Source organism: Sturnus vulgaris, chromosome 3 (genome assembly GCF_052056855.1).
Source record: "Sturnus vulgaris isolate bStuVul1 chromosome 3, bStuVul1.hap1, whole genome shotgun sequence".
In the NCBI taxonomy this organism is placed as follows: domain Eukaryota; kingdom Metazoa; phylum Chordata; class Aves; order Passeriformes; family Sturnidae; genus Sturnus; species Sturnus vulgaris.
Genome location: NC_142245.1, coordinates 26,256,283 through 26,273,410, shown reverse-complemented (window position 1 = coordinate 26,273,410; position 17,128 = coordinate 26,256,283). Strand labels below are relative to the sequence as shown.

Below are 17,128 nucleotides of genomic sequence, written 5' to 3'. Positions count from 1 at the left end.
TTGAGAGCAACAACAATGAAGTTAACCTTTCACCCTTGACTTTCTTTTTACTCTAATTTTGAAAGACAGTAGCAAACAATTCAGCTAACTTCTTAAGTAAAAGAATATTCAAACTAGCTCAATTGTAATGCAGTGTTCTTTTCAAGTGAATGGAAGGTCTCAGGAGTAAAGCATACAAATACAGAGGCTGGGTAAGTTCATTACTTTGGAGTTTGTGGTGTAGTAATAGCAGTGAAATGGTTAAAAGGCTGACTTTAAAGTGGTCACAATTAGGCTTCAAAGTTAACACCCCACCCCACTGAGATGAATGGGAGCAGTTGACATTTCTTAGTGCTATTGTTTCAGTCTGGCTTGCTATAGCTTCTAAAATAAGACAACAGTACATCTGTTTACATTCTGCTTCCGCAAACCCAGATGGGCTAGAAACTTCATTGTTTTTTAAGTGGAAGCTTGGATTCTGGAGAATACAGCAATATCCACAGGGTATCTGTAGGAAGAAGAGCTGAAAGCCGCCTTAATCACAGACATCTCCCCCTTCTCTGTAAACTTCTATTGTCCCAGGACAAATCTGTAAACCACAGGGGGAAAATAAAGCAATATATATTTGAAGTACATTTTACTTACAACATGACATGCCCACAATAACTTCTCATCAAGTCCCTAGCATACAAATTTTCATAAATGGATGTGGTGTTTTGAACTTTTTTCTCTTTTAGTAGGTTGTAGAAGGTAAATGTCTTGCTTTTGTTGCATGTGGTAGCTTCTCTTAAGCTCTCCTAACAGAAAATTCTTCTGTCTCTAGAGAAGCCAGAGTTTCACCCAGGAGAGTTTGAGACCAGGTGTTGCTTTGTGTTCACATGGGTAGAATCCTTTAATATACTCCTGAGAGCGTTACAAGAAGTAAGATTTTTGAGAGGAATATTTTGCATTTTTTCTGATACTTTGATACGGGCAGCTACATTAGCTGGAGTAAGATCTTAGGAGCTGGAATGGATTAATAAAGGTGCAAGTGGGGCCAGAATTTGGAGCAGATGGTCTCTATTACCCCATGCCTCAGTTCGTGTAGGGAGTACACAGTGTCCTCTCAGACTTTTGTTGAGGGGTCTGCACAGTGGCAAACTGCCCTCGGTAGCAGCCAGAGCCCTGTGAGAGCTGCTCTGATAAAAGCTGCCCATTAGATATGCTCAGGCTGTAGATTGAAACCAGCTGTGAATCTGTCGGAAAGATTTTCCTCATTGTGCTTTCATCAGGGTGGAAAGTTTGTGGCTTGTTTTGCATATATATATGTGTGTTTTGGGCTTCATTGCCCTGACTTTGCGAGTCCTAGAGCCTGCCAGTGATAAGAGCTCTCATGCATGCAGGCTCCTTTTGTATCCTGGCACTCAGAGATCCTGCCTTCCTTTTGCCCATGGACAACACAGCTTGTGCTTTGGAAGTGCCATGGTGGGCTCTCCCAAATGGTGTCTCCCAGATTTCAGCCCTGGCTGAGTTGGATGGTGAGGGCAGGCGTGCAATCTGTGGTTTGGGCTCATGACACTTGTTTCCTGCCCAACTTCAAGCTGCATTTTCTTCTGACTATAAAATACAGTGGCCCTGAGCCTTGACAGGCCTCCAGGTTGTCTGAGACAACTGTGGGCATTTCAAGAGTGTGAACTGTTTCCTCTCTTTTTCTTCTTTCTCCTCAGTTCCTGTGTTATGTGGGAGCAATCTGGTCTGGATGAAGAAAATACCTGAGAAAACCCAAAAAGAGTATTTGCTTTGAAAGTTTCTCTCATGAGATTGTTTTATCTTTCTATTAAAAAAATTGCTTTAAAAATAAAATAGTATTAAATCATGCTGGAAAGACCAATTCCAATGTGATAAAACTTCTACAGTGTGAAGCAAGAATGACTCAATTCAACTGCAAGGGGAAAGGCATGTTATTTAATCAGAGGGCTAGAGAACAGCATCAAATATGGATTTTTTATAATTGTTTCCATTTTTTCTAGTCCATTTCTGACTGGATTTCTTTGGTATTACACAGACTTGAGTTACATCTTGTGCATCTTGTGGAAGAAAATTGGCATCCTTATAGACCTTTGAAATATAGCTAAAATTACTTCAGTAGGTCAGTGGCAGAACTTGGAAAATAAGGTAGGGGATGTTTAGCCCAGTTCTGTATATTTTAATTAGCAAACTGGCCTGCCTCCCTGAATTACAGTGGCATTGTGGTACCTAAATGTTCAGAAGCCTAAGCTTTATATACAAACCCTAACACAGAGAATTTCTTGAACAGACTTTAAGAAAATATTGGTATAGCTTCTTTACCAGTTGTGCCCTTGTAACCTGTTTTTTGTGTGGTATTCAAGGATGATTTTGACAACAGAATTATCTTTTAGGAAATATAAAATACCGGGGATTAAAAGGGACAGATCTGGACATGGCAGGAATTTGCCACCAGGATGACATTCTAAAATAACTTCTGAAAACTAACATGTTATAAAAATACATTTTTTTTTAACATTGTGCTCTTTTATTTTTCTTTTGGAAAAGAAAATTAAGCCTTCCATTATAAGATGATTTAGTTTTGAGTAAATGGCGTGTTTCCCTTTTGTGGTATATTTTTTAGTCAATTTATGTTTTGCATTCCTATTGCTCCCAGTCTCTGCCAGTCTGAGCTTGCTTGCCAACTGGTATTTGCCACTAAGAATCAGAAGTACAGTTTTCATTGAAGAGCTTGGTACATTATGGCAGTCATTGTCCCATAGAAGAGGATGAAGGATGCAGACGGTTACTCCTGTGGGTCTCATGAAAAATGCAATAGGGGAAGAGCCTAGGAAATTGAAACAATATTTTTCAATTCATGAATACTAAAAATTGGAATGTCTTCCCAAAATAGCCCTGAAGTTTTATTTCTTATTGAAAATTCTTTTTAAACCACCCCCCAAAAACAGAACAGCTGATATTTACTTAATCAGCCCAAGTTAGGAAAAAAAGTTGAAAAAAAATTTATTTTTATAGGATTAAATGTCCACATTTTTTCTCAGCTCTAATTATGATAAGGTTGTACAAGGATTAATTTTATTCTTTCTTTGTCTCCTCTTTTTTCTGTCATAGACAATGAAAATAGTTTAATCTAGCAATTTTTACATTGTGGTCTGTGCACCAGAGCTGGCTTGTAAAACTTTTTCTTTCAGTGGTTTTATTGTTCAAGAACTGATGCTTCCTGTTACTTCTGGCCATGCTTTTTGATTTTGTGAATAAGTATGCTTAGACAAAAGAATAATACTAATCAATACTATACCTTTTGTACAGCTTCATGTTCTCATTAAATAAAAATGAACCAGAACTGCAGAGGTAACAACACTTCTGAAAAGCTGAGTCAACAGGAAAAGGAAAAGTCAGCAGTGAATAAGAGAAATCTGGGATTCCTTCACTTCAGGTATTCAGTAATGAAAAGGAAACAGCACAGATAAAACACAACGTGGAGTGTTGCTCTTACTGCACATAGTTTCAGCTTGATGGTATAAGAGCTGTGCTTTGGGCTGCTTTTCAAGGGAGAGGAAACTAATGGGGTTTTGGTTCATGGCAGGGACTGGCAAGCCAAGCAGGATCAATTACAATTTAAATAGGTAAGTGAAAGCTGCGTTATCTGAGTTGCTGTGTTTTTGTTTCCATATTGCCTTTTGCAGTTTTATTGTTCTAGTGCTTCATACTTGTGTAGTTTGAAGGTTGTTGTGTACGTGATTAGATTCACTCCCTACTGGGATAGAGGCCAAGAGATTCAAAAATTGTTTATTTTGAGCACCTCCATTTCTTAAGGGTCCAAACCAGAGAAGTTTTGGAGTAGGGAAACTCAGTTTGTGTGGTTTGTCAACATGACATGGAAAGAAAAGAGAAGAAAAAATGGGTGTGATCAAAATCCTTGTTGACTTTTCATTGTCTTAGTGTCTGATCTTTGGTTTTATGGATCGAGGTGACAAGATTTGGGTACTCCTGTCCTGGAAACTGGAATGTGTACCTGGCCATGGTCCAGGCTGAAGGAAGTAAAGCTGAGCAGTGACATCACCCGTCTCTCAATTTCTCTTCCCTAACCTCCTAATTGCCCTAGAGCTTTATTGAAGATTTACACATGGTCTTCTGGTAAGACAGTGATGAGATCAGTGCTGACTGTATCATGTGTGGAATAGGTGTAACAGCTACAGTGTATATATATTATAAAGCATAAATAACCATTTCTCCATCCATTGTGTGGGTGAATCTACCCAGTGCAGGGGTAGCAAGGGGATGTGCCTCCTAAAAGGACAGCATGAGCATGGGTGCTGGCAGGATACTTGGCTTAGAATTAACTTTTCCCTCAATTTCTTTCCGACTAATACAGATAAGTACAGTTTGTGTTGCTGAAGTAACTTCATTTGCGAGAAATACTTGAGCTGAACTAAAAAAAAAAAAAAAAATGTCCTGGAAACATTTCATTAGGTTCTAGCTTCTTAATTGCCTATTTTTAGGATGAGATGTCAGCTGATATAGCCCCTGTAAAAATGCACTTTGGATTAAGGGGGGGAAAGAAAAGCAGCATAAGCTGTGAAGTCTTAATTGTTAGAAGTGCAACAATAGCTTAAAAACAGACTGTAAAGCCTGGTCTGACAGCTGGAGGAAGGGATACTTTATTAATAGTTGTAAGGAATGGGTGGATAGGGCCTGAAAAAGGCAACAGGGGATATAAAAAGAAGCCTTGTAATATGAAACCATTGCCAAAACCCCTTACTGAACAATTTATGAAAGAACCTGTGTTGCATAAGCACAAAGTTAATACACGGTGAATGGGATAAAGGGCTTGTGACTGGTGTGCCTCACTGACAGTGAAGGTGCAGCAGTGCTGCAGCCCAGCTGTGCTCTGGCAGATCCTTTCATGGGTGGGAGATGGGCACATGGGGCTCACTGGCCAACAGCCTCTGCTTTCATGACTCAAAGTCTCTGGCAAGCCACAGATGACTCGCCACTATACTTGCTGTATAGTCACCACACTTCAGTATTTTACAATCTGATAAGTCCCATAAATATCCTTGCACCTGATAGCCAAATTGCTCTGCTAATGTGACCTGAGACGTGTAGCTCCAAACACTCATTTCCTGCTGGAGGTGGCAGGGAAGATCCCTCTCTACAGAGATTTTGTGTAGCTAAAATCTCTCCAAATTAAATCCTCAATTAAAGCACAACTGCATGTTTTCTGTGGCCAGGAGCTGACTGAACAGGAGATAACAGGAACTCAAAATCCCTCTTGTTGATCCAGCCTCAGCTGCAGGGCTTCTCTGATTCCAGAGTACATGGGTATCCAACACAGCCATGTCCCATGTTAGACTATGGTTGTCTGTTTATGACATATCCAGAATACTTCAATTCTCTAGTTATTTAAAAAAAAAACCAAAAAAACTTAGGTAAATGTCAATAACCCCTAGAATTTGGGAAAGTCTTGGAAGGTCGTGGGGAAGTTTTGATCTCATTTGAAATCATATATCCATAAAATCGCTTTAGCACAGACTTCCTGTGTCATGCTGTGCTGACTCTGTGTGAGACCTGACATTGTTCTACACGCTATTAACGAGAGCTCAGGAGGGTGGGGAGAGGGGACACATAAACAAAAATGTCAGCCTGATTTTTAGCATTGTACAAATTTAACCCAAGTTGCCTGTGCCAGTCCTAATCCCTCCTTTCAGATTTGTCTTTTCCATGTGGGTCAATGGCAACTCAATCCCTGATACATCAAATCCAGAAACTTGCTGAGACCGTCAGTATCTCTGGCAGCATCACATGGTGCAGATGACTCTTACTATGTCTATGGTACATGGCAAATTTGTTCTCAGGATCTGAATTTTCTGTGGATGTGGTATCAGAGTGGCTTCCCTTCTCTGCTGCTCCCCTGACTTGTGTGATAGGAAGTGTTATTCCTCTTCACTTGAGCTTCAACCATGTTGTTAGGTTTGTTTGCTGTTTTGCTTTTCCTTGAAGAATGTTTTCCTTTTTCACCAGTGATATTAGCCAGTCCACAGTGTTGATGGGAATATCTGCTCCTGCTACTCTGCAGCATATGTCCATTCTAAAGTGATTCTTTTCTTTTTGTGTATTGTACAAAGCAAATTTCACCTTTGATAGCTATTTTTTGTTTGCAAGGGGATCTGGCGAGCTAGGTATTTTCTTGATGCTTTTCCTGCACAATTTTTTCTTCATCTTCTTGCCTTCTCTGGGTGGCACCACATCTGGGAACAGCAGAGCTGCCAGATGAGCTTTTGTGTTATGTTTCAGATTTCCTTTGGGTGGTATTTAGAAGACCAGCCCTGCATTTATGAGATATTTCTGAAGTTATAGGTGAAGTAAAAATGCAAAGGCAGATATTGCTTGTGGCACTGATGAGGAGAATTGGTGTTGCTATATGGTAGAAGATTTTTTCTGCTGGATTATTTCCTTTTCTGTACAAAAGAAATGTTTAAGGGAGGGGCCTACCTGTTCAAATGCTGCATAGGGACTTACCCAGCCTACTTGCAAAAAGAGGATGATTGCATCTGCACTCATTGGTAATTTCCAAGGTGAGAATCCATTATGGTAGACTATGGTGAACGTGATCAGGAGAAAAGGCAGAGACAAATTCCCTTTCTCTAGGATGAAAAGTTGGTGTTAGAAGCGTAGCTAACCATGCATCTGATCCACAGAAAATATCAGTTACATTAAAGGAAAAAATTCAACCTTATTTGTTCTTTTTATTCAGTTTAAGTTTGAAGGGTGCTGAGTGTTCTAGCTATAAGAGAACACGTTATTGCTTTCATACATTATTGCTGTTATAATCCAGGAAAAACACATCAGGACCCACTCATTATACAGCAGATTAGAAAATTTTGAAATATAAGACATCACATGAGGCTGAAACTGCAATCCATCTGTAAGGGAGACTTGTTTCTGCTGTAGGAGAGGCAAGGTGGTGCTTTACTTTGGGAAACAGCAGAACCATTACTTCCAGTGTCTGAGGCACAGTCCCAGTATACAGGAGCTCACACCCTAATTTTTTTGAGGTAGGCAATTCTTAAAGTTATCTCCCTGACTTTCCTTTGTTGGCTTTTTTACTACTTTTAGACATCAGTTGCTTTTGTGAGTCTTCTTTATAGTTATATTTGCTAAAAAATGCAACTGGTTTGGATTCCCCACCTAAATAACTTGAGTGAGAACCTACAATACTTGCTGTTCTCCCTGCTCTTCAAAGCTAGACTGCAATTAATGAACACTTGCAAGTGGTTTGTTTAATATATTATTTTTTTTTTAGATTCTTTTCTCTTCTTCCTCTCATCATTGCAACCTGTGCAGCTTCCTTGTACTGGGTTTCTTTAAATGTTATGCAGAATAAAATATAATTTTGCTCCTTATTTAGACTTTGAACTCTTTGAAATGAAATCAGTGAGTTTGCCTGTATTAGCTGGTTGGAATCTTAAGAGATTCTACTGTTTTGCTGTGTAGGGAGCTGATTAAAATAGATTTGATCTTTTGTCTCTAGATCAGCAGGTTAATTTGTGATTTTTTAATCTACAGCAGTATCACAAAGTTGTAGTACTTCCATAGGAAAAAACATAATGACACCTGATTTAGCCTGATTTAGGTTTGTAAATCCTAGTGATTAATGCAGAACATATCTGAAGTGAGTCTGAGTGCAGCTAGGCCATTGACTTTCCTCAATTCTGCATAAGCAGAGAAGATAGAAAAATACAAAGTAATGACAATTTCATCACTGTCTCTAAACCCGGGACTAAATACCATAAGTGCATATATAAATATATATATATAGATGCAATTCTGTACATATTATTCATCAATTCTTACCTCATAAGTTCCTAATATGAATTTGAACTATACTACTTATATATACATGTGATAAACATATGATAAAAATTAGACACAGGCAAAAATGCCTTGCAGAATTTGTGGTCTGAATGACAAGATTTACCCCATATGAATGCCTACAGTGTGGTAACTGAAGCTCATTCCTCATCAGATAGTTTAAGTTCATTCATGTCCTAATAAGTGGTAGCTGCTCTAGGATGCCCTCTAAGCTTTCTGTAACCAGATGTGCCACTAGTAATCTTTCCAAAATATGAAGTCAATGGAGCTGCAGCTGGTTAAAGGGCTATGGAGGGCAAGAAGTGGTATTAGTGGCTAATAAAGGCTAATTCTTTTGCAAGCAAAATTAGCTCGCTTCACTAGCTTGTTATGACTTGAAGTGTCTGGCCGTTGAACTATGCATCTGGCTCATTTGCTGCTCTCAAAGAGGTCCCACCCTGACTGGCAGCTGTACTGGACTGGAAGAAAGTAGCCCAAATGAGTGAGAACAAGAGGACTTCAGTCTGTGGGACTTACTTCAGTAGCAATCCATGCAAACAACCTCCACAAGAAAAAGAGATGAACCCAACAAGGAATGTGTGTGATATAGGTCCTGGCTCTGGGCACTAAATTTCCTTAACTGACCTGTTACTGCTGCAGAACTTTGTGCTCACAGATGCTGTAATTGATCCATGTTATATGCAACTACCTAAAAGACACAAATGTCCAGTAACTGGTTTCAGCAACCCTAAATAATCAATAGAAACTTAACTTCCAGTGCATTCCAGATATTGTGATGCTCTAAAGTGATTAAAACAGCACCAGAATAGCCTAAGCTCTGTGGATGTGTATTTATTTTTACTCACTGGTGTTTTGGGGTAAATGCCACATCAGAGTGCTTTTATAATAAAGTTCCTGTTCCTGCTCAATGCAGCTGTACCTATTCTCAACTCTTTCATCAAAGGCAACCATTTCCCTTTTTTCTTAATCTCAGATCAGTTTACTGAGAGCAGTTGTCCTTGACTTCCTTTAGCTTGCCCTGCAGAAAAGCTTTCTTAAAATCTTCCCTATGTCCATTCTTTCCTTTGCACATGCTTAGAAATGTGTGTGAACGTGCCCATGCATATTTTAATCAGTTTCTGCTTCATTCCTACAGCCTTGTGCATGGTCGGGCTGGGAAAGGACTCATGGAAAAGGTTGCTGCCAAAGAGCAATGAAATACTTGCTTCCTTGCATACTTCCAAATTATTTTAACACCTTCTTTATTTATGAGATGTTTCAAATTTCTGAACTCTCTGATAACATTATGCAGACAAATGTGCACTGAGGTCAAGACTGATTATTTTTTCACTGTGGTATTGTTTTTGCAGGTGATTTGACACTCAGTGTTAATTCAGATCATCCAGAGTGACAGGTTGGTGATGTTGCCTTTTGTGCAATTAAGCCCTTGAATGTTGACCCTGGATTGAGAGTCTATAGAAACCACATGGAAATATTGGTTTATGCTGTAAAGTAAATTTTAAGTCCCAAATTTTATTCATTATGAAGCAGTATTTGAGTTAAAATGAGACCTTGGACTAATGAATGAGTTTATCTTCTGTAGCATGACTAAGACACTGCTTTCTTTGCACCAGAGACTCCTGTAAAGTGCTGCCTCCCTGTTTTGGAAAGGGAAATCTCTCAATAGAAGACCCATAAGTCCAACTTATCATGGCAAAAATGACAAAACAGAACTTATATAGAAATTGAGGCTTCAAATTGGACTTTTCCATCTGTATTATTTCTGTTCCTTGTGAAATGTTTTTAATTAGCCATAGTTGGGTATATGTTGTTTAATGATGACTTTTCACATTGAAAATATGAGAAATTATAGAAAAGAGATCTTGTAACAGCTGGGATGATAGACAGGAGAACTGGAGCCAACATCAGACTCAGAGCAAAACTACCCAGCCAGGCTTGCATTTGAGGAAGTAAGTTGCTTGCCATGGTACATGAGAGATTGGTCCCCCTCTGCTTAGATGCCATCACAGTTAGAGTGTGGCAGGAAGGGGTTAATGCTGCAGGAGACAGTCACTCCTCTGAATCTTAAGCACAGAAGTATTAGTGCCATGTAGTACCAGCAAAGACCTGTAGAAAATTGTTAAAGATACCTTGACTGAAAAGTCAGAATAGCCTGTTTCTTGCTGAATCAGACAATTTCTGTGTAAGGAAACAAGCAAGTGCTGAAATGTAGGACGTGACATCTTCCTGCCATTAACAGTGCTCTTTCTGTCTGTTTGGGTCCTCTAGTAGAATGAGTCTCAAGTTCATTAAGGGGAGTGGTAGGTTGGGATGCTTTTCATCCTTTACACATTATGGTCACTGTGACCAGGGCTCTTACCTGTCCTTTTCTTTTGCCTGCTGAGGAAATTCAGCTCTATATCAATGTTCTTGGTTGTGTTCTGCTGTTATCACTCTATCTCCATGGTTTCAGTTCTTCCCTGTTATCAAAAGTGCTGCTCAAACTCTGTTTTTGCTTCTTCAATCTCCCTCACTTCTTCTACTGTAATGCCACGTGTATACTTTTTGTTTATGCTTTTCTATCTTTAAGTCTGTGAAGCTGGTTTTGTGCAAAAACACCATATCACAGCAACAGCCAGCAGTGATGCAGTTGCCCCAGTGCTAAGCTGATAACACAGAGACAGCTGAAATATTTCTACTTTTGTGCTTTGAACTCATTCTTGGAGTTGGTTTCCTGATTTGTCTCATTAGCACTGATTTGCTTTGTAGTCTGAGTGCAATTGCTCATTTCCTAAGAGTTAGAGCACCTACATCTCCATTTTTCCCTAGCTTAAGCAAAGCAGCAGTGATGGCCTCCTCTCTCTGGTTTTTTCTTGGCAAACTTCCCAGAAAGATGTGTACTTAATTGTAATTTGCTCTCTGTGGTCAGCAGCAATATCTCATCTTTTAGTATCTCAGCAGCACCACTGTATTTAACTCTGTGTGTGTCTGAGGCCTCACCTGATCTCACACAGAGTAACTCTGTAGTTCAGTTAGGCTGAATATATGCAGCAGAGATGTTCACATTTATTGTGTATATTAACTCCTCTGTCATTTTCTGCTTCATCTACTTTTCATGACTTAAAAACAAACAAAAAAAAAATAACGCATCACTTTCTCTTGGAAAAAGAATACAATTTTCTGGGGAAGGCTTTGTATGTGCATCTAGTATCTCACTAAAGCTGGTTTTGAATTTTAGGTAGACAAGCAATTTTCTGTCAAAACTCTTAAAAAAACCCCATGAAATGACCAGGCCATAAGTCCAGGAGTGGCACAAAAGTGGGAATATGAGACCTGTAATATGAGTCTTTTAGTCCAACCTCCCCTTTTTCCACCCTGATGCTAAATATACTGCTAACATCCTTACAAGAGAAGAAACACACTAGGCTTGGACATCAGTGTTTTTGGCAGAGCAACAGGCACCCTTAGTTTAGGCTTAATTTCATTTCTGTAAATTTCCTTGAAAATACAAGAAAAAGAAATGTCAAGCTATTTGTGACTTTGGTGGTGAAGTTTGCAAATATAAAATAATTTTAATAAAATATTGAATTTTAAATCTAACACTACTATTAAAAAATATCTTTCATATAAATAAAACTGACAACTTTCACTCCAGGTACATGCTCTTCAGGAACTCCTGTTCTGCTTAAGAAAAAGAAAACTTTCATCTGAAGCACACTAATAATTGTTGTAAAGTAAGAAGGTATTTTCAAAACGTTAGCTTGCCCACAGCATTTCCATCAGGTAAGTCAGCAATACTTTGCTAGTCACTGTTGTATTATATTTTATGCAGGAGACAGATAACCAACCCTGTGTGTCCTGGAATGAGCCTTTCCCTGCTGTTGGTCATGTGTTGTTTGTTCTTTCATATCTCTAACCTCATGGAATATAAAGAAAAGTGATACTGTTGAAAATAGCCAAAGAAACAAATTCAGGTTGAAATTCAATTAAAAACTTGAGGGTTTTTTGTGTTTGTAAAAATCGGATGTTGATATTGAAACATTATTACCCATCTTTTCCAGATTTCATGTCTTTGACCTATCCCCATCTTCCCCATCCAGTTTTATAATCATGCTTGGTCATCCTCAAATTGAATTTTTGGGGAAGCATGTGATTTGCCGCTTTGGAGAGAAAATCCATCCAGTTTTGCAAACAGCATATCACATGGAGTTTGTGGCAGCTTCTGAAATATTCCTGTGTTAATGACAGGACTTCTGGTTTTGTATTTTTATATAAAACTCTGCTTTGTTTGGTAATATTTAACTAGGGATGATTCCTGATAAAAACATTGATTTAGCTTTACAGCAAGCTTTTCAAGATCTTTTAGAATCTCTTTCTGTTGCCGTTCAATGAATAGTTCAAATATCTTTTAAAGACTTTAATCTCTATGTTCTAGTTAATTAATTTAAAACTCATTGAGTTTTAAAATATTAAATAGTGGGTGTAAGTTGCTTATGAAATCAAGTAGGTTTTGTTAATGTGATTTATTTCAATGTGTTTTGTATAAACAGTAAGTTTCACCAAATAATTATGAATGTATCACAGAGGAGTAATACATTTTATATTTTTTAAAATAAGACTTAACATGCTGCCCCAATGCATGTGGATTCCTAGCATGTGGATGATGCACATCCCAGGAATAAGGACTGGCATGTGCCCCATGTCAGATGTGGTGGGTCATGGCTCTGGTGTGGGTTCTCTTTCTCTTCTCTTTCTCTCTTCTCTTCTCTTCTCTTCTCTTCTCTTCTCTTCTCTTCTCTTCTCTTCTCTTCTCTTCTCTTCTCTTCTCTTCTCTTCTCTTCTCTTCTCTTCTCTTCTCTTCTCTTCTCTTCTCTTCTCTTCTCTTCTCTTCTCTTCTCTTCTCTTCTCTTCTCTTCTCTTCTCTTCTCTTCTCTTCTCTTCTCTTCTCTTCCCTCCCCTTCCCTCTTCCCTTCCCCTGGAGATTCATGTGGACAGCATCACTGTCAGGCAGGTGATGAGAATTATAACTCTTCTCTGTGTTAGACCTGGTAGGCCTTGTAAAGTTTGTGAAATTCTGCTTTTGTTTTTTCCATTCTAGGCCCTACAGTGACCTTACTGTTGGCTGATTCCAGAGAGCCACCTCATTATTCTGAGTTGAAATTTCTCAATCTCCAAAATCAGAGGTAAGGATCAAAGTATCTTGAGACAATGGGATGAAATGTACCATGGTTATTGTGATTATGCTGCTCACTGTTAATATCAGACAGGGAGATAATCTGTTCTTACATTCAGAAAAAAATTAAATGCCATGAAACTAGTGGAATTGTAACAATAGCATGAGGAATGCTGGTAAAATACCAGCATGACATGGCTTGAGTTAGTAGTATTATATTTTTTGCCACATGTTAGGAACCACTAACTCTGGTGGCTACTGTAACTTATTAAGAATTGTATGGGAATCTGTTTTCAATATCTATGATTTAAAAATATCTTGGAATGTAACACTGGAAAAGAAAAAGAAAAGATATTTCCTGAAATCTGCCTCAATGCCATTTTTTCACTGTCTAATTTATGCTGTTTCAGTTTTTTTTTTTTAATTATGATTTTATACACAATTTCATCATTTTCCCAAAGAACCAAAATTTATCAGAGGTCACGTGCTGAAAATCACCTGTGTAGTTATACATGCTTTGTTTTATTTTCAAAGAGACTATAAAGCATTTCAAGGAGAAGAATTAATCTTACTGATTTCTGTAGCACAAAATAGTAAGGAAACTTGAATTGTTTTCTCTGTGCTTCTGCTCTGTCTATAGATTTTTTTTTCTTGTAAGTATTTGAACATTACAGCTGAAAGGATGGATTAAACATGCTCAGCTTTTTACAGTTCCTATGGCCTCTACTTAAAGTACATTAAACACTTAAAACTCAGCCTAACTAAACTGGAATGGATGCTTTAAAATAAGGATTATCTTCCGTTTTGTAATAAGGCAAACTGTAGAGCCACAAGTGTCATCATGGCCACTTTTCTTTCATAAAGAAGGGAAACAGCTTTAACTCATGGACAGCATCATTTCTGCCCTGTGGTCTTGAAAGCTCAGTGAGAAGAACAGGATATCACTACTGAATCCAATTTTTAGCTTGGATACAGATTTCTCCTGTGGCTTAGAACAAGCTGTTTCTTCCTCATATGTTTTAGCTTACCAGCTATATAAAACATTTGAGGTGCATGTGCCTGCAAAAATGCTTTAAAGAGGTGAGGTGAAAGTTTAGAAGTTCTTTAAAAGAAGCTTCTGTGAGGTCTCAGGCTGCTGCCATATTTGTCAGTGAAAGTTTTATCATAGACCTAAATGGCCAGACTTGGGATAGAATAAATTTCATTTACATTAGCGACTTATGTAGGTATTTGTATAAACAAGGCTTTTAGTCTCCCTGACACCTCATTCAAATTAGAACTTGATTCTCCTGAGCTGTACTAAGAAGCATTCAGGAAATTAATTAATTGGCCTGATTTTTCTCCTTTCACCCACCTAAGAACATATGCTCTATCATCCTCAAATAATATATAACAAAGCTGCTCATGCCTGAAATGTCACCATATTTAACTGTTTTGGTCAAAAGGTGGTAAGATCCAGAGTTTCTGAATCTCAAAAAAGCATTGACAGTATTTCTTTTTTTCATAGGGATGCCTGCCTCAAAAGCATCACTGCCCTTAGACATGATATGGAAGTAGGAGCGAGTCTGTTTATAGGCTGCACATGATTCAGTATGACTTGAAGGTGAGTTATCCCATCCTGAGAGCCCTTTAAACTTTCCAGCAAGGTGTTCTGGTCAGGAGGTGAGCACACATGGATGTACTAGCAACCCATGTCTGCTTCTGAAATTTATACTGCCAGATTGTCCCAGGGCCTGACAGGTTCAGCATCTACAGGTGTCTATGTACTGGTGGTAAGTTGATTATCTTCTCCTGCTGATTGATCCTGGGTGTCCTCCCATACACTGTTGGTTTTCTGAGGGGTGTGGTGGGGTACCTTGTTGCTTTGCAAGGCTCAGGTGAATAGCTTGTGTGGCCAGAGGTTTGGCCATAGTTGCTTCCTTAGTTGCTTCCCCAAGGTCCCTGTGCTCAGCTTCTCATTGAGCTTACTATAGCCTGTGCTTCAATCATCTAGAGCTGGTTGAAGCAGATAGGACCTGAATGATAACAGGCAGCAGCTCAGGAGCATGAGGTTTCCTGCTGGGCTAATGGCCATGCAAATATTTAATGCAGGAGTGAATTCAAAGTGTCTATTTCCTAGACTGCACATCAGTGCAGCTGCACCTGAGAGGACAGTTCCATCAGAGAGCAGGCTTGTCTGCCTACTCCTATCAAAGCCTGCAGTCACATGTTCCAGGCACACATTTAGGTATGTGGCATCCTACAGCATCCTCCAGTTATGAACCAGTGGGAGAGACAAATCTAAATGTAAAAACAGGTATCCCAGCAAGTCCAAACTTTTCTCAAAGTCAGGTGGTGTCGAGTGGCTCTTCAACACGGGAGCAATATTGCTGAGTGGTTTGTATATAGCAGTAATGCTTAGCAACAGATTATCAAGTAGACAAATGGAGTAAAATAACTTGCAAGTACAGTATCCTGATTTGGGAAATTTTATCCTCATTGTCAGGAAAATGATTCTCCTAGATGGATTTGATAGCATAAAAGCACTGTAATTTTAGTAATGTTATTTTGGACATCGTAACTTCAAAACATAAAATGATGTGAGGTGTTGGAACAAATGTGTATGCAGAGTTTGGTCTTCGTGGCTTCACAGAATTACTCACACTTCCTTTATTTAAAAAAACAACCACATTTCTCACATCTTAAAAGTGACAGTCCTACAGTGAAAAGAAGAACTAAGTGTTCCTTGAACACACAGCTCCTGATGCACATGCAGGGGTTAAAGGGCTCACAGCTCAGAGGAAATGGCATAGTGGCTAAAGGCTACCTGGGAAAGGTCAGCTCTGAGGCAATTGTGAATTTTCTATTCAGTGGTCATAATACTTCTACTTTAAAACAACTTATTTAATTGTCACTACAAGGGATGAATGGCCAGATGAAGAACTTATTTTATAATTGGAATTGACTGAGTTACTTTTGATGGTTGGAACTGAACTAGAGAAATGGTCAAAAACATTTGAATGATCTTGGCACGTTTGGTACTGTGTAACTCCTGACAAAATGTAAACAATTACATGGGAACTAGAAAGATGCATGCCAGGTTAGTAGTGTGAGAGTGCCTTGGCAAATTAGACTAATGGCTGCCTTCTGGTACAGCTCCCACTAGTTATATGAGCATGTTTGATGGGAATGTGATGTGTCCAGAAGCTTGAGCAAACACAGTCTGAACCAAGTGCTCATCCTGTTAATAGAAAAGACTCCCAGAGTCAAACTATCCTGATCCACCTTTGTGTGTTCATGCATCTTGTTTTCTGAGCCATGAAGCTGCAATGACCATCCCTTGCAGTCAGTTGCTCAAAGTCAGGATCAACATTTGTTTAGAGGAATTTGCAGAAGCTATCAGGTGCTCAATACTTTTGGTTTAATGATCATTTTGTGAAAATCCAACCCAGGCTAAGCCTACCAAAGAATTCCTGTGTTCTAATGCACCCAGTAGAATTTTTCCAGAAAAGATGTACTGTGCCAAGGACCATGACTGGGTACCTTGGGAGGGAATGTACAAAACTCTGCATGTATCAAGGAAGAAACTGTTAGTGGGTAGGAATTGTTTGTAGGAAAGGTAGGACTTAGCTTGCTTTCCCATTTTCAGCATTCAAGTTGCAGTTCAGACTCGTTTATCTCAGAGTCCTCAGCCATGAACTGAGTGATGCACCTTGGTGCTGCATAGCTAACAGTCTGCTGCAGTTTGCCAATGTAGAAACAGCTTCCCAAAGCATTTTAGCCAGTTTTAGACCCACCCCCCCTCAGCTCCCTCATATTCAAAGATGGCAATTCATCGCCTACTGTCCTTTTCTCCAAGTTGTCTTTATTCTCTTTGAAATAAATTTCTCCTTCCTTGTCTTTACTTAAATGTCTTGGAGTGGTTACAAAGACACCAACCTCCCAATTTGGTGCAATTGCTGATTCTGATGTGCTATGTCATTTCTTTACTCTATAGAGTCAGTCTCCAACTGTTGTCTCAACAATCAGCATCATTCTTTTTTTCAGCACTGATATTTTTCAGCTGTGCAGGCTATTACATTTCCTAGAATGATGAAAGGTCCATATAATTGGCTAGTATAACAATTTATACAACAT

General features: G+C 38.8%; 1 long non-coding RNA gene across 1 annotated transcript in view; it reads left to right on the top strand.

Annotated features, from left to right (window-relative positions):
• Positions 1–17,128, top strand: part of LOC106857213 (uncharacterized) — a 280,912-nt gene that overhangs the window by 75,970 nt on the left and 187,814 nt on the right. Inside the window, exons 2-5 of the long non-coding RNA XR_015802218.1 lie at positions 9,210–9,253; positions 11,495–11,622; positions 12,938–13,022; positions 14,520–14,615. This is a non-coding gene — a long non-coding RNA (uncharacterized LOC106857213). The remainder of the gene's footprint in view (positions 1–9,209; positions 9,254–11,494; positions 11,623–12,937; positions 13,023–14,519; positions 14,616–17,128) is intronic.